Source organism: Pinus tabuliformis, chromosome X (genome assembly GCF_031772625.1).
Source record: "Pinus tabuliformis cultivar Carrire ecotype Pingquan chromosome X, CPIR1, whole genome shotgun sequence".
NCBI classification, from domain to species: Eukaryota; Viridiplantae; Streptophyta; class Pinopsida; order Pinales; family Pinaceae; genus Pinus; species Pinus tabuliformis.
Window position 1 is genome coordinate 1,059,243,203 of NC_142308.1, and position 14,602 is coordinate 1,059,257,804.

Sequence of the window (14,602 nt, forward strand, 5' to 3'; positions counted from 1 at the left end):
ACATGTCCCAATTTTTGTTTACTTAAAGATTTTCTTTGGCTTTAGTTGTCAGCAAGAGATAGAATCACATATGTGCCTTTAAAAAGCAAGTAGGTGTGCCTGGTGAATGCTCAGTTGCAAGTGTGTCAAGGTTTTGCTATTGTGAAGGGAAAATAAAGTGAGCCTTTAGGAGAGAGGTAATAGTACCACCCTAACAGAGATGCACGAAAACATGAAAGATTCATCTAACATCCAATGGAATAGTCCACGAATATGTGACAATCGTTACAACCATTACAACACATTCTCAATATGGTAAGTACTAAAATAACTGAAATAGTTCAACTACTTTAGTAAAGGTGAAAACAAGTATGAACCATAAACTTTTACGGAATAGCCTTACAAGTATTCATAATCCATGCATGAAGAATGTGTTGGCCATCAGGCTTCAAATATTAAGTAAAATTCCAAAGACACATGAATACAACGAACACCACTAAATCCAATAGTGGAGCATTGGAGCCACTACTTGCTCCCTAAAATAACTAACTTCATCTCTTTGATGCCTTATGGGAGAAGTGAAGGTGAAAAGTCATTTTCTTGTACAATGAGGGCGTATTTTTAACAAATGGGGTGATCCTTCACTTCCCTTGTGACTCTTGGACTACCCTCATGATTGTTTGACTTCTCTATGACTTTTCAATTCTTACATGACTCTTTACATTATGTACATGTCCTTTGGACTATGTAATCCACAAAATGATGTGGCACATGATGACTCATGACATGACATGACATGACACTGATGACATGGAAACTTCAAGCCATTCTTTTTCATTGCCTGCTTTGTGTCTCCTTAAAGATAGAACATGATCTCTTCTTCCACCTCCATGGGGCTAAAGATGAGGAGTCTTCATTGTTATTAGATCTTGAGTTTTTGTCGTGAAATGATGTCCCTTTGCTTCCTCCTGATTGATCAACTTGTATTTGCAGCTGCAGAGGCGTTTTCTAGCATGGTATCCTTCTTCATCATCATGTCATAACATGATTGAGTACCTGCATCTTCAATTCACTCATGAAAATATGACATCAGTCTGTTAAACCCCTAGTCTAAGATGTTGCATGATGATCCATTGAATGAGCTAGAGTTGGGTGGCAGGCTGAGGGAAAGACTCAAGGATTCCGCAATTTTGCAGCTCAGGCAGTCAAGGGTCCGGATTAAGCCTTGAGACTGTGCAATGTGCAGTTTAGGCTGGATTGGGCTTGAGGATTTCCAAGTTGAGGGATTCAAGGAGCTAGGCTAAGGGCTTAAGAACTAAGTTTTCCCACTACATAGTGTTGGAAGGACAGGGAGGCCAGGTGATTATGAAATTTCACATCTCATGAGCTCAAGGCTGAGGCTTGAGGACTTATACTATACAATGCATAATTCAGGCCCAGTTGAAGGAGAAAATTGTGGAGTTTTGGAGCTCAAGGGTTGGGAATGAGCATTGATATTGTGTAGTGCACAGTTCTAGGAAGTAGAGACTGCACACTATGCAGTTCCAAGACATAAGGTTGTTTCTTGAAGGTTGAAACTATGCAATGTGCAGTTCAAGAAGGTTGAAAGAGGTAGAGTGGCTCGGTCGGGGGTTTTTCCAAATTTTACTAAGTATGAGATTAGTTAAAGGAAGATAGGAAAACACATGATTCTTGATTTGAATGGAAATTGGTATCCACCCATGGTATTCATCGACTCATGGTATTTATCCACTCATGGAATATACCCATGGTATTATAAGTGGCATCCACCCATGGAATTTACCCATGGTATTGTAAGTGGCATCCACACATGGTATTCATTCACCCATGGTATTGCAAGTGAGATCCACCCATGGTATCTACCCACTCATGGAATTTGCCTACGCTATTATAACTTAAAAAAAGACTATAAGTAACAAGTGGCATTTTGTAAAAGGACATATTGTCCACCACAATGTAGCTTTTATAGTTATTCTCTATTTTAATAAAAAGTTTCTTGGTGGCCCTTGTTTAATGTGTATTCTCCTATTTTCTTATGGCATTTCAATTTTTCAGATCTTGGGGGCCTGCCCCCCCATGATCCATTTCAATTTTTTACATCCCGAGGGCCTCTCCCTAGAAAAATTCATTTAATATCATGTGGTTCTATGAACCATGTATTAGATATTAAATTAATAAGAATATATACTACACTTGATCTTAACCAAAAGGCTTCAACTCAACGAAGGCCTTCTATTGGGATTGATCCGAACTAAAAGGAATGCAACAAATTACAGATATAACCATAAATACAGAGGTGTAGCAGAAATAACACTTCATTTCATTAATATCAAATATTGAAATATGCTTACAAACAGAATGGAAATAAGACTAGCTTTTACAGTTATTCCCTATTTTGATAAAAAGTTTCTTGGTGGTTTTGTTTAATGTGTATTCTCCTATTTTCTTCTGGCATTTCAATTTTTCAAATCTTGGGGGCCTCCCCTACCCCACCACAAAGATCCATTTCAATTTTTTAGATCTTGGGGGCCTCATCCTAGAAAAATTCATTTAATATCATGTGGTTCTATGAACCATGTATCAGATATTAAACTGATAAGAACATATACTATACTTGATCTTAGCCAAAAGGCTTCAACTCAACGAATGCCTTCTGTTGGGACTGATATGAACTTAAACAGGAACAAAAAAATTACAGATATAACCATAAATATAGAGATGTAGCAAAAATATAGAGATGCAGCAAAAATAACACTTCATTTCATTAATATCAAACACTGAAATATGCTTACAAACATAATGTAAATAAGACTAGCTTGGGCGATGGTAGCTAATCTCTGAGAAGAGAAGTGACGGCTACATGCCTATGAACTATGTTAGAATGAGGCTCAAAGGCTTATTTATTATTAAGAAACAATGCAAAACCATAAACATCCAAAAGCCTAACCCTAGGAGATGAAGAGCCAAAACTATGGGCCCCGTTTGGGTAAATTGGTACATCAACTTCTCGAGGTCATAACTTTGGCATACGATCTTTGTTTAACGCGCACAATACCTTGTTAGAAATATCTATCTGATGAATACAACTTTTTGAGTGGAAAACATGGTTTACAAACCATGTTTTCCTTGGTTTTCCCGAAAAATCGTCGTTTAGGGCCTCAAAACGGCTCTAGAAGTTCAGACCTAAAAACTGCCAAAAAAAGTAAATTGTGCTACAATTAAGGAAATTGAAAAATTGAAAGAGATAGTGGTGGGGGTCCAAGTGGAATAGGTGGGTGGCCACCAACATCCACCTAGATTAGTCCTACCCCCTTAGGAAGCAATGGTTCCCATTGTATTGACTGACTCCATGAGATGGGGAAACTGCTACTGAACTTGGTCCCTGCTGAACCACTTGCCTTGGTGTAGGAGTTGGCCAGCTTTGACAACCTGATATAGTTGGATATTTTGTTGGTGAGTGTTCTTAATTTTTGTGTCCATAATCTGATCAGTTGTGGCCTCTTCCATGCATTCTGGGTTTAACTATGTTGGTGTGAGTTGTTCTGCAATGTCTGATGTGTCCAATAATGGTGGAAGGTATGGTTGAAGGTGGTCCACAATGAACATTGGATGTAGGTTGAGGAATGGGGGAATGTTGAGCTCAAAAGCATTGTCTCCCATAGCCTTGGTAATGGTGTAAGTACAATATCAGAGTGGTCTGAGCTTCCGATGGGCTCTAGTAAAGCGTTCTTTCTGCAAATGCAACCAAACTTTTCCGCCCACCTGAAACTTGTGTGGCACTCAATGTTGATCATGTCGTTTCTTGTACTTGGCATTTGACTTCTCCAAGATTTCATGAACCTGATAACAGATGTGTTGGATGTGTTCAATAAATATGGTCACTTTATCATCCTCGAACAATACATGTGTGGATTTTGTCTGTGTAGTTGCATGAGGCATGTAAGCATCAATCAGACATAATGGTTGAAAGACCCACTTGAAAGGGACGACGACCAATCAATCTATGGAGAGCTTTGTTACAATTTTGTTGCACATAGGGAAGACTCTCATCCCAGGTTTGTGGATTCTTGGAGTTGTACATGCGGAGTATGTGAACTATCATCCTATTGACGACCTCTATTTGGCGATCAATCTAGGGATGGAAGGTAGTCGACTTGGTGAGCTTGGTGTCCAATAATGTCCATATGCTTAACCAAAATGTGCTTAGGAACTTGCGATCCCGATTTGGTAAAATGGTCTGCTGGATGCCAAAATGTACCAATACTCATTCAAAGAAGAATTTTTTTAGTGTCCTTTGTTGTGATACTCTTCTTGCAGGCCACCAATACAGCCATATTAGAAAAGAAATTCCACAACCACAAATACACATTCATTACCATGCATGGTAGAAGGGATTCCATGCATATAATCCATGGAGATGGATTCCCACAATTTTCTGGGAGTAGGCAGAGGAGTGTCCAGGGCTTGCTTCTTGATGGTTGGCTTAGAGATGGTGCAAGCAGTGCATGATCTAATATATTTCCCAACATCCAAGTCGAAGTTTGGGCCAATAAAATTACTTTTGTAGTATAGCCATAGTTTTCTCCACACCAAAGTGTCCTGTGACTCGATTGTAGTGCACCTCCCAAATTAGCTTGGCACTCTCATTTGAAGGAACACAAAGGGTCCCAGATAGCATAATAATGCATCCTAGAGGTGGAAATCAAGAACTTTCTTCCCATCCACTAGAATTTGGTATGTGGAGGTGAACACTGGATCATTTTTGTATAGTTGTGGCCATAGAGAGGTCTCGTGGCCACAAGAGTTGAGAACAATAGTCAGTATTGCAACTGGGGACTAGCTAAGGCAGTCTGTAACATGATTGGTGTTGCCATTTTTTTATTTAATGTTCAAGTGGAATTGCTGCAGATATGTAGACCACTTCTAATGGTGATCATTTCACAACTTCCCTTGTGGTATTATAAACTTAAGAGGTCGGTGATTAGTGTGGATGGCCATCTCCCTCATCAGAATGTAATGCTTCCATTGTCGGCAAGCCTGCACGATGGAATGCATCTCTTTATCATAGGTGGGGTACTTCCAAATTGTATCAAAAAGTGTCTCACTATGATAGGCCATTGGATGCCCATGTTGGGTGAGGACTACAATAACATAGTCTAAGGTGTTTGTCACGATTTGAAATGGTTGTTGTAGTTCTGGAGTGTGAGTAACGTTGTAGAGTAGAGGCGATGCTTCACCTCAACGAACGCCTTTTGTTGGGACTGATCCAAACCTAAACAAGAATGCAACAATTTATAAATATAACCATAAATATAGAGATGTAGTAGAAATAATACTTCATTTCATTAATATCAAATATTTAAATATGTTTACAAACAGAATGGAAATAAGACTAACTCATGCGATGGTAGCTTATCTCTGAGAAGAGATGTGACGGCTACATACCTCTAGACTATGTTACAATGAGACTCAAAGGCCTATTTATTATTGAGAAACAATGGAAAACCCTAAACATCCACGAACCTAACCCTGGGAGATGAAGCACCAAAATTATGGGCCCTATTTGGGTAAATTGGTACATTAACTTCCCGGGGTTGTAACTTTGGCATATGATCTTCGTTTGACATGCACAATACCTCGTTAGAAATATCTATCTGACGAATACAACTTTTGAGTGGAAAAGATTGGGCAAAGTCCCTTTTTTCCCCAAAAAATGTTGTTTAGGGCCTCAAAACGGCTTTGGAAGTTCACGACTCGAAAAACTGCCAAAAATATTAAATTGTGCTACAATTAAGGAAACTGAAAAACTAAAAGAGACAGTAGCAGGGGTCCAAGTGGAATAAGAGGGTGGCCACCAAAATCTATTGTATCAAACCTCCCTCGTTAGGAAGCAATTGCCCCCATTGCATTGAGTGCCTCCATGAGATGGGGAAACTTCTGCTGAACTTGGTCCTTGGTGAGCCACTTGCCTTGGTGCAGGAGTTGGCCAGCTTTGACAACTCGATATATAGTTGGATATTCTGTTGGTGAGTGTTTTTGATCTGTGTGACCATAATCCAATTAGTTGTGGTATGTTACATGTAGTCTGGGTTTAACTCTGTTGGTGTGAGTTGTTTTGCAATGTTTGATGTGTCAGTAATGGTGGAAAGTATGGTCGAAGGTCGTCCACATTGAACACCAGATGCAGGCCAAGGAATGGGGGAATTCTGAGCTCAAAAGAATTGTCTCCCACAACCTTGGTAATGGTATAAGGACCATATTGGAGTGGTATGATCTTCCGATGGGCTCCAGTAAGGCATACTTTCTGCAAATGTAACCAAACTTTGTCGCCCACCTGAAACTTGTGTGGCACCTAGTGTTGATCATGTCATTGCTTGTAATTGGCATTTGACTTCTCCAAGATGTCACGAACCTTTTGGAAAATGTGTTGGATGCGTTTAATAAATCTGATCAGTTTATCAAACTTGGACAATACATGTGTGGATTATTCCTTTGTAGTCACTTGAGGCATGGCAACATCAATCAGACACAATGGTTGAAATTATAGACCCACTTGAAAGGGAATGCGACCATTCGAGATATGGAGAGCTCTGTTATAACTTTGTTGAACATAGGGAAGACTCTCATCCCAGGTGCATGGATGGTTGGAGATATACATGTGGAGTATGTTCATTATCATTATATTGACGACCTCCGTCTGGCCATCAGTCTGAGAATGGAAGGCAGTCGACTTGGTGAGCTTAGTGTCCAATAGCGTCCATACGCTTGACCAGAATGTGCTCAGGAACCTATTATACTGATCTTATATAATGGTATGCGGGATCCCAAAATGTACCCATACTCATTAAAAGAAGAGTTTGGTAGTGTCCTTTGTTGTGATACTCTTCTTGCAAGCTGCCAATATAGCCATCTTAGAAAATTTGTCCACGACCATAAATACATAGTCATTACCATGCTTGTTGGAAGGGAGGCCAGACATATAGTCCATGGATATGGATTCCCACGGCTGGCTAGGGGTAGGAAGAGGAGTTTACAGGTCTTGCATCTTGATGGTTGGCTTGGTGATGGCGTAAGCAATGCAGGATCTAATATATTTCCCAACATCCAATCAGAATTTGGGCCAATAAAAGTACTTTTTTAGTACAACCATAGTTTTCTCCACACCAAAGTGTCCTGCAACCTGATTGTAGTGCACCTACCAAATCATCTTTGCACACTCTCTTGAAGGAACACAAAGGTGGCCCAGGTAGCATAATAGTGTGTCCTAGAGGTTGAAATTAGGAACTTGTTTTCCATCCACTATAATCTGGTATGTGAGGTAAAATCTGAATCATTTTTGTATAATTGCAGCCATCCATAGGTATCCTGGCCACAAGAGTTGAGAACAGTAGTCAGTGCTGCAACTGGGGGCCAGATGAGGTAGTTTGTAACATGACTAGTGCTACCCTTTTTGTATTTAATGTTAAAGTGGAATTTTTGTAGATATGTAGACCACTTTTGATGGAGATCGTTTTGCAACTTCCCTTCTGTCTGTAGAAACTGAAGAGGTCAGTGATCAGTATGGATGACCGTCTCCTTCCCCAGAATATAATGCTTCCATTTCTGGCAAGCTTGCATGATGGAATACATCTCTTTATCATAGGTGGGGTACTTCTGAATTTTATCAGAAAGTGTCTCACTATGATAGGCCACTAGATGCCCATGTTGGGTGAGGACTACACCAATAGCATAGTCTGAGGTGTTTGTCTTGATTTCAAATGGTTGTTGTAGGTCTGGCAGCGTGAGTACTAGTGTAAAGCAGAGGCAATGCTTCAACTCAACAAACAACTTTTGTTGGGACTTGGACCAGGAAAGGTTTTCTTTCGTCCCACCCTTAGTAATCTAACTCAAAGTACAAGTGATGTGGGAGTATCCCAACAAGAACCTCCAATAAAAATTTGCAAGGCCCAAAAATATTCGTTATAGTGGTCGGGCCTAGACAATCCTAAATGACTTGGATCTTAGTCAGATCCACATGCACGCCACACTCATCTATGATGTAACACAAATATTGGACCTGGCTCATGCAAAAGGTGAATTTATCCAAGTTGGCACACATTTTGTGTTGCCTAAGGGTTTGAAGGACCTACAAAATGTGTTGTGAGTGTTCTTCCCAACTCTTGTTGAAGATGAGGATGTCTTCTAGATAAACAATGACGGATGAGTTGGTGAAGGGCCGAAATATGTCATCCATTAGCCTCATAAAAGTAGCAGGGGAATTTGTCAACCCAAAGGGCATAACTAACCATTCAAAAATGCCTTCCTTGGATTTGAACGTTGTATTCCATACATCTATGGGCTCTATTGGAACTTGTTGATAGCCAGACTTGAGATTGATCTTGTTGAAATACTTGGCCCCCTTGAGTTAGTTAAGAAGGTCATCAATCCATGGGATTGGATACCCATTAAACAAGAACGCAACAAATTACAAACATAACCATAAATTCAGAGGTGCAGCATAAATAACGCTTCATTTCATTAATATCAAATATTGAAATATGCTTACAAACAAAATGGAAATAAGACTAGCTTGGGCGATGGTAGCTTATCTCTAAGAATAGATGTGGTGGCTACATGCCTCTGAAATATATTAAAATGACACTCGAAGGCCTATTTATTATTGATAAAAATGGAAAACCTTAAACATCTAAAAACCTAACCCTTGGAGATGAAGCACCAAAACTATGGGCCCCATTTGGGTAAATTGGTACATCAACTTCCCAGGGTCGTAACTTTGGCATACAATCTCCATTTGATGTGCACAATACATCATTAGAAAGATATATCCGATGACTAAAAATTTGAGTGGAAAAAATTGCTTGAAGACCCATGTTTTCCCTGATTTTTCCAAACTATGTTGGGTTGTCAAAGCTGTCCAACTCCTACATCATGGCAAGTGACTCACCAAGGACCAATTTCAGCAAAAGTTTCCCCATCTCATGGAGGAACTCAATGCAATAGGGACCATTTCTTCCTAAGGGGGGAGGGACTTATCTGGGTGGATGTTGGTGGCCACCCACCTATTCCACTTGGACCCCCACCATTGTCTCTTTTAGTTTTTTAGTTTCCTTAATTGGTATATCAACTTCCCAGTAAATTGGTACATCAACTTCCCATGGTCGTAACTTTTGCATATGATCTTTGTTTGACGCACACAATACCTTGTTAGAGATATCTATGCGATTACTACAACTTTTGAGTGGAAAACACTGGTCGAAGACACATGTTTTCCCCAGTTTCTCCCCTAAGATCTGGATCAACTTTGAACATGAACACACACTTAGATCACTTGATGACACAACATGGAACACTCAAAACACATGAACAACATCCTTTCCTTAATGCGACAACTTTTTGACGACTTACACCAAGTGTGACACCAAAGATACACTTTGCAACGATAGTGCTTGAAACTTTGGAAATGAGCGTGATGCATGTTACGTGATAAGACCAACTCATTTACATAGAGGTTACCCCTTAAAACCACCAAAACTAGCTTTTGTGCATTGTGCGACACTCCACATGCAAAAAGACAACACTTTGATTTTCTTGCAAATGGGACAAGGACACTTAGAGAAAACAAATTTAATACCTCTTAATGCTTGTGACAACATCATGAAAAGTAGAAGTAGGCTCTGAAATTTGGATGTAGGCCAAAATTTTGGAGGATTTTGTAGCAGCGACAATATTGTGCGACGCACTGGTAGAATTCTAGCTTCTATGTCTTGGTTGATTCTTTTGTGTAGGGTCTAGTTTTTCAAGGAGTATTGATTCATCATCTAGGTTACTTCGATTTCCCCACTTACCCTACGCACCAACATAGTCCCCTATGTCCTTTCTCTGTTAAATAGAAACATAATACCAATAATACCGCAATGCTTCAAATCAAGAAAGGGTAGTATAGCTTGCGAGCTTTATATTTTTAGAGTATATTTTTTCATCTCTGGTGTTGCTCCATTGCCAGTAGGCCTAGAAAGTACCCTGATGGAGTCACTATAGGAACAAAAACATTTATCTTCTTCCAGTGAGCTTGGACAGTACCCCGGCGAAGTTGCTTTCTTCACCTCCCTATGCAGGAAATCTTTCTATTCTTTCACATTTATTTTTGTATTTTATATAGGAATTTGCATAAGAACTTATTCATTTTATGGGCGGAAGAGGGATCCCAACTTATTTGGAGAAGAAGAGGTTATTCCTTTGGAGAAACATATAAATACCTATGATTTTGATTTTATCATTTAGATTTTTTCCCCTTGTCCTTCTTTACTTGATTGGATAAGTGTGGAAAACATCGAAACACAGAGAACCGAGTATAGGTGTATCATTTCTAGAATAGACATGGGTATCATGGCTCAACATAGAACTCTCCTTACAAAAAAATCATATTTTATGTTAAAACATCATTGACCAAAATAAATAAGATGGACAAAAGGTTAGCCAAATGTTGTAGTGTGACACAACTCTTTTCAATTTAGCCACACATAATGAAGCCAAAAAACACATTTACACACAACGCTTATTTACATAAACAATAAATGAAAAACGCGAGCCCAAATAAATAAACAAACAGAAGAAAAAATTATGTACATAGGGTAGGGCGCATCCCTAGACCATCATTGAAAATACTATTTTAAATCTTGGTGATTAATAGGAAGAGAATCAATATTTCCCTCTAAAGATTGGAGACGATATGTGTGTTGGCCAAGCTTCTCATGCACAGTATATAGTCTGATCCACAAGGACTGTTGGCTTATTGGGGCCTGACCCAGGTTCAGAGTTAATTAGGCAAACAAATCCCAATACTACTGGCCCTTTCGGCAACAATGCGCAGAGCGCAGATTGAGGTCTCACCCGAAGTAGTATGGGAGGGTGCTAGAACTAGGTTTCCACACCCAGAGATGTAGGAGAAGTTCGGCTGGTCCTTTGTTTGTCCCTACGTGTAGGTTGCTTCACGCACTTTCTCGTTCCTCGTGGCCTGATACACTGCCTTTACGCAACCCTACCCATGGGTTGTGCATCACGCTCTGCGCTATTACCCAAGACTTGCTTATATTCCAATATTATTTAATTATCTTCACCTACTTGAATGCTTTAAGTAATAATTAGTTATACAAAACATTCATACAGGTCCGCATAGTAAAGAAACAGTATACTTGCAATTTATATTCAATCATGCATTAACCCAGAAAAGATACATAGAAATATAGTAAAACTTCTCTTTATTGATTTTCCCAATGATTATAGACTCGACCTGCCCTGCACACTCAACTGTGGACTACTAGGCCTCTGCACACACAACTGTAGAGCCTTCTCCTATTCTACAACCCAAAGACACACTTTACACTTTGACTCAATCACTTAGACTTCTCCCCCTCTCATCTCTCTTAGGTATTCGTTATTTTCTACACTTAGAGCCTCACTCTATTTATACAATCACATGGTTCATGGACCATGGGTAGGTCTATCTAGTCGAAATTACATTACAAAACTAGGGCGGACAACCCTGTGGCTCTATTATGACTTCGCACTCTATGCCCGCAATTCGTGGAGCTTTAAAAAAAGACTTGCTCAAAACTTGGGCTCTAAGCCCCAAAACATGCCTTGGGGGGATTCCATGCCCAACAGGCCCCCAACAAAAACATTGTGACTCGCCCTCGAGTCACTCTATCAATGCAGAGTCCCTTCAACTGAACTTAAACTGCGGCAAGGTCAGCAGCACACTAAGTTGCTGCTTGCTATATCTGCTGCATATGTTGTTCAGAGACCTCTATGTTGGGAGTGCTTCTTTGCATCAGTACGTGCATCCCCTGCATGTGTGTGATCTTTCATTCAATTTCTATTATGATGGTGAAGGCCTCATCGATCTAAGGTTGAACGCACACCTTCAGGACTGCTTCCTTGTGTCATGTCGCGTCCAACTTCACTTTCAACGCTTTAGCCTGTTGCATCTGCGCAAGCCTCTGAGTGAGGACCACCATCAGTGAAATTCCTCGGACACTGTCATACTGTTGTTGGAGTTCTCACTCCTCTGTATATGAGCGCTGGATGTTGGGGTCCTCCTGTAGATTTGTGAGGACCTCAAATGATTATTCCAACATACTGGTGTAGTCTCGCACTGCACTGGCAATCTCATCCAGTCCCACTGTGATAGCACTAGCGCGCTGTTATCTAATTTCCGAAGGGGTGGACGGCTGTGCCTTTAACCATAGCTCAGCAATCTGAAGGTTCAGCTCCAGCTGAACCTTTGTCATTTCCTCTCGCACCTCATGCACCCCTGCTGCTAACCTGTGGATGCGCGCCTCTGCTGTTATGTCCATAACGTCTGTAGTTGTTGCCATCATGCTTGTCTAGGAATATAACACTCTCGAACTTAGGGGCTTAATCAACGCTCCGCTCACAACAATCAAGGCTCTGCTCAATGGTTCAATTCGCAAATGACCAAGTGTTGTTTTCTAGGAAACCCCTTGTAATTTATAGCACTTTTTGAATTTGAATTCGATCGTTACCCCCAAATCCGGTTCATTAATGCTCCCTTGGTGGCAGATTTTTCCAAATCTTGCCTATAAATCGCATCTTAAATGCATGTTTCCCGCTCCATTTGGCCTCATGTCGAGCATCCCATTGTGAGTAGTGACTTCAACGGTCACTTTCTGGCCAACTGGCGCGGCAGTGCTGCTACCATGTGTGGTTGCAGACCTTGTGACTTTTTGTTTCTGTGTGCAGCTCCAACATCACACAGCTCTCTGGAAGAGTAGTTTATAGTCCTGTGCTTCCTTTAAACTGCTTGGAGCGCTAAGATTATACTTCCCTCGGCTAGTCAGGTGGTTGTGCCACCCGAGTATGGTTTCCTCCGGTCATCCATCATTCTCCATGGGAAATACCCAACTTTCTCTGTTATTGGCGGCGTCGCATACCTTATCATCTACAGTGCGCCACCCTGGTTACTTCACTTAGTAATATGCGGTCCAAGCCAAGGCATTATACTGATCAATCTGTGACAATAGTCCTCAAACTTGTCAGCATTTTCATGCGCACCCTGTCTTATCACCCTGGTCTTTTTATCGAGGAAATCTTCCCTTATTTTGTCCTCCAGTTTCTTGACTTCCTTGTCTACCAGAGCACTTTTCTTTCTTAATCGTACCCTTTACTTTTCAAGTTCGTGGAGCCTAGATTTTCCCAATTTGATTTCTTCTTCCAGGGTTCCGCAAATAGCCATATCTACCGGTGCTAGTATGCACAGTCCAACATTTCCCTGTATTATATGATTTATAGTGGTTCCTTGATACTCGATCCTTGGTGGTGCTTGTGGGGTCAGGTGCCTGCACATGGTCCTATAAGCCCATAGAATAGTTGATACGCGCAAGTCCCAGTCAGTTCGCTTCGTATTATGGACCCTGTTCATCGCTTTGCATACTTGGTTAAAGGCTTCTGTGTGGATATCCTTCTGCACACCTGGTCTTTCCATACTTCGTAGTCCCAGCCAAAGTGGTCATTCGTGCCATTTTCTTGCCCACACCTGCTTACCGATCGTGTCTCCTACCGTGAGTACTATGTGAATTCCTGAAAATTTTGCACCATATGCTTGTATCCACCTGGAAAGGTGGGCGTGTGGGCCGTTTCATCCATCATACTTGTCTTTTAACCACATCTAAGGCTTCCAAAATCATAGGCGCATCATCCTTTGGCAGTCACACTAGTCCTCAAATGTCTTCTGGTGCGTACCCCACCACCTTACGGGTGTAGTAGCATAGTACCCATTTCAGAGCGTCAAAATGCTATTGTTCTGGCACTTCTCTAAATCATCTTGCGCTTCTTTATATTTATCACTCCATGTCAATGGCCCAATCTATTCCCAGTAGCGTGGGGTCTAGATTTTTGTCATCAACAATCTTTATCACTTTGAAATCTGCTAGCATGCTTGCTCCTTCAATATCCTATGATTCCCTGCAGTCTCCCCATAGGTAGGATCTTTTGTTGGTTCACCATTTGTAGTTAGTGTTGTAGACATTTTTGGGTGCTGCAACCCCAATCATACATGTCCATAAAACAAGGGATCCTAAGTCCCTAAAAGTGTTGCTTCACACCCTAAAGGAACAAGGTCAGTTGATTACATCATCTCCCAGAAGTTCTCCACAGAAAACTACTCAGAAATGGTCAAAACTGGACCATATTGATTGCTCAGTACTGAGGGTGAGATGCAATACACCTATTACACACGGGGGGTGCGATGCATACTAAAGAGTCCTTCTATAGGGTGCGATGGACGAGAGTAGACAAATGGTGGAGGCAGTTTGTTAAGTGGATGATCTTGGAATCTTCCAGAAACTTCCCCAGGACACTTGTCTCTCAGAATTCACCCAAGGATGAGTAAGAGATCATCAATCTCCAAGTGGAATCAAGAACTATTGGAGAGTAGACACTAATCAAAATCCTAGAAGCTCACTCACCTCCCTACAATCATCTATATATGGATCCCTCATCCTAGAGATCCAGAGGCTGGAATTTTGTATCTTGTAAGGAAGTGTTGTTGGTTTCTTGGTGGAACATCATAGTGTTGGGTGAT

General features: G+C 40.8%; 2 pseudogenes; both read right to left on the reverse strand.

Annotated features, from left to right (window-relative positions):
* Positions 1-2,045: 2,045 nt before the first annotated feature.
* Positions 2,046-2,223, reverse strand: LOC149143470 (U2 spliceosomal RNA; annotated as a pseudogene).
* Positions 2,224-2,514: 291 nt separating this feature from the next.
* LOC149143471 (U2 spliceosomal RNA) lies at positions 2,515-2,644 on the reverse strand (annotated as a pseudogene).
* Positions 2,645-14,602: the final 11,958 nt, after the last annotated feature.